Consider the following 4113-nt stretch of genomic DNA (forward strand, 5'->3'; position numbering starts at 1 on the left):
AGACCATTGCTCCTCTGCGCACCAAATATCTTACTCCACACCATCATGCACAGTGGTTTGATAACGCTATAAAAGAGCTGAAAAGACAAGGCCGAAAACTTGAGAGACTGTGGCGCAAATCTCAGTCCCCAGAAGACAAACATGCCTTAATCCTCCACTTGAAGAGCTACCAAAAGGTAATCACGGGAAAAAAATCATCCTTTCTATCACAAGAGATTGCAAATGCAGTTAACAAACCAGCCCAACTGTTCCGCACAGTGGAAAAACTCTGCAACCCGGCATGTCAAAAACTTAACATCGAGTCTTCAAAGGACCTCTGTGACCAATTTGCCCATTTCTTCACAGACAAAGTCTCCGCTATAAGGTCCGCCATCCAACTTACAGCATCTGAGCCTAATATAGCGCCGAAGACCATTAGCAGAGACAATGTAACACCTTGGTCAAACTTCAAAGAAATTGATGAAGAAGTCACATCAAGCATCCTCCTTCACGTCCGCCTAACTACCTGTGACCTAGATCCTGGCCCAACACAGTTCATGTTGAACTGCCCCGACCTGTTCGTACCGGTATTCCTAAAAATTGTTAACTGTTCCTTAAAATCAGGGATATTTCCTGCTTTACTGAAGGAAGCAATCATCAGGCCTCTCCTCAAAAAACCCTCCCTGGACCCAGATGCAATGACCAGCTACAGACCTGTCTCTAACCTTCCCTTTCTGGGCAAGCTAATTGAAAAAGCTGTTTACCTCCAGCTAGAAGCCAAAATCCTACAAAACAACAGTTATGACCCATTCCAGTCTGGCTTCAGGAAACACCACAGCACTGAAACGGCCCTCATCCAAATATGCAACCACCTGCTCATGGCAAGAGACAGAGGAGAGTGCTCCATCCTCATACTGCTAGACCTTTCTGCAGCCTTTGATACAGTTGACCATGACATCTTGATAAACAGGCTACAGGAATACTGCGGCATTGATGGCATAGTTCTTCAGTGGTTCCAATCCTTCTTGAGTGGCAGAACCCACAAAGTGTCTATGGGGCCCTTCCTGTCCACCCCTGTATCACTTAGGTATGGGGTGCCCCAGGGCTCAATCCTCTCTCCCCTGCTTTTCACGATTTACATGTTACCGCTGGGAAAACTAATCAAAAAACATGGCCTGACATACCACTGCTATGCAGACGACACTCAACTATATCTTTCCTTCAAGCCTGGTGTGACAGACCCAACTCTAACTATAAACGCCTGCTTACGTGAACTACAGCAATGGATGAATGACAACTGGCTGAAACTAAATGCAGACAAAACTGAAGTCCTTCTGATAGGAGGGCAGAGCATGATAACAAAACAACTTAACTTGCAGTCTTCACCACTGGGAATAGGAGGCACGGATCTGCGCAGCTCTGATCATGTGCGTAGCCTGGGAGTTCTAATTGATTGGGATTTAAACTTTAGAACTCAAATCTCTGCTGTGGTGAAATCATCCTATTTTCACCTGAAGAACATTGCAAAAATCAAGCACCTCATACCCCCAGAAGATCTGCCAACCTTAGTCCACGCCTTCATCACATCTCGACTGGACTACTGCAATGCTCTCTACACTGGCCTTCCAAAAAAGGTCTTGTACCGACTACAGCTGATACAGAATACTGCTGCCAGACTGCTAACCAACCAACCCCGTCACTGCCACATAACGCCAGTCCTGCACTCCCTTCACTGGCTACCTATAGAATGGAGGGTCCTATTCAAGATCGGCCTACTGACATTTAAATCCCTGAATAATTTAGGCCCTGGATACATGAAAGATATGTTGCAGCTGCGTAGCAATCCCCGCATTCTCAGATCAACAGGTTCTAATAATCTAGTCATACCCAGAGTCCACTTGGAAACTTTTGGTCCCAGAGCCTTCTGTCATGCTGCCCCTACGTTTTGGAACTCCTTACCTCAACAGATCAGGACAGCTCCATCCCTGGATGTGTTTAAATCCAGACTGAAAACCCACCTGTTCAGTTTGGCATTTGCAGAAATATAACTATTGTTGTGTGAATACTTCATCCTACTAATTACTGAATCTGAGAGAGCCTAAGCGCTTTGAGTCCTATGGGAGAAAAGCGCTATAGAAATGTTATTGTATTGTATTGTATAGATGGGCCCCACGGAAAAAATAGAGTCGTTTATGACTGATCTTAAAAATGAATTGGACAAAATTGAGGCAGAAATCATTTCCAATAAAACGAAAAAACTATCGAGAGATCGGTTGGATTACAGTCTCAAAAGAGCTTATATGTGGCACCATTCCGGTAACCCCAAAGGCAGAAAAGCATGGACCAATAATAACAAATTTAAGAATAAAAAAACCCCCAGTGGTCATTTGGGGGGTGCGCAAGTCAACGTTACTTCCTCTTATATCTCTGATTCAAGCGATGCCTTTGAGTCAGACGGAACATCACAATCAATCGCACAGAGAGTGGCAACACCATACGCCCCTAACCAGACCAAGAAAAGCGTCATTAAGAGACGCAGAACGGATAGGAGTTCGCCTGACCAATCAGCCCTTCAGGTAATTAATTTATCTTCGACACCTCTAACAAATGGTGAAATGAATGTGTTATCTAGAGGATTGTCGTTTTCTCCTAATAATCATTTTGATGAATTTGAAATACTAAAAGATCTGTATTTTTTCTGCAGACGATTAACCCTTAAAAAAATATATGACCCTCGTTCTGTGCAAGATCAGGACATACTGGATCAAGGATTTGACCTCAATGACCAACAAGTTTTTGATGACTTATTAAGTCTCCTAAACGAAAATGAAGAACAGGTGAGTGAGGTCACCTTTAAACCTCCATCTAAATTTTTACCATACTTCAGTACTGAGATAAAAACTTTTTTTGATCTAGTTTGTAGGGATCTGCATAATCTAGGGAGTAAACGAGCCATTTTTGCTGACAATTTGCTACCTGAGGAAAGACAAGCTATTAGCTCTTTGAAAGCTAGGAGAGACATCCTCATCAAGGAGGCTGACAAAGGGGGGAACGTGGTCATCTGGCCTCTTGAACTGTACTTAAGCGAGGCATTTAGACAGCTCAATGACCAATCGTTTTATTGTAAATTACGAGGTAATCCCATGGATATGTTCAAACATGAGTTTCGGAGTCTTTTAGATACAGCTAAATGTGAAGGGGTGATTACTGATAAAGAATTTAGATTTTTGTGGCGAGATAAACCGGTGATGGCAACATTTTATATGTTGCCAAAAGTACACAAAGACCCCCTCAAGCCTCCAGGTAGACCCATAATATCGGGGATTGGCAGCATGACTGAACGTGCTTGCCAATTTATCGATTATTATCTGCAGCCTTATGTAAAATCTTTAGACTCGTATATACGTGATACGGGGGATTTATTGAGTCATCTTGAATGCATCAATGTACCTGAAGATTCCCTCCTTGTTACATGTGATGTGGAATCTCTTTACTCAAATGTAGGCCATGATGAAGGTCTGCGAGCTGTCAATTATTTTTTAAGCATGGGCAAGATCCCTGATTCTCGGAGATCATTCTTGTTATCGTTGTTGGAATTTGTGCTGAGGCACAATGTCTTTGTGTTTGACTCGCGCTTCTACCTCCAGGTCAGGGGGGTAGCCATGGGGGCAAAGTGTGCTCCTTCGGTTGCCAACCTGTTCCTTGGGTGGTGGGAGCGCGAGTATGTCTGGTCAGAATCGATGAGCCTGTTCCACCCCCATATTTTGGGGTGGTTCAGGTTCATCGATGACTTATTCATCATATGGCAAGGACCACGACATTTATGCTTCGAATTCATCGAGGCATTGAATCACAATGATTTGAATATCCTCCTGACCCATAATATTAGTGATCAGGAGGTTGAATTTTTGGATCTGAAAATCAAAAAGAATCAGCAGGGAGAACTCACCACGACGGTATTTCGCAAACCAACTGCAGTAAATAGTATTCTACAATATGAATCTCACCATATGGAATCAGTGAAACGTAATATTCCAGTAGGGCAGTTCATACGGTTGCGTAGGAACTGTTCAGACAATGAAGATTTTGAATCAGCAGTCATTGATTTGAGAGAGAGATTAAAAGCTAGGGGGT

The sequence above is a fragment of the Hyperolius riggenbachi genome, chromosome 11 (genome assembly GCF_040937935.1).
Source record: "Hyperolius riggenbachi isolate aHypRig1 chromosome 11, aHypRig1.pri, whole genome shotgun sequence".
Taxonomy (NCBI): domain Eukaryota; kingdom Metazoa; phylum Chordata; class Amphibia; order Anura; family Hyperoliidae; genus Hyperolius; species Hyperolius riggenbachi.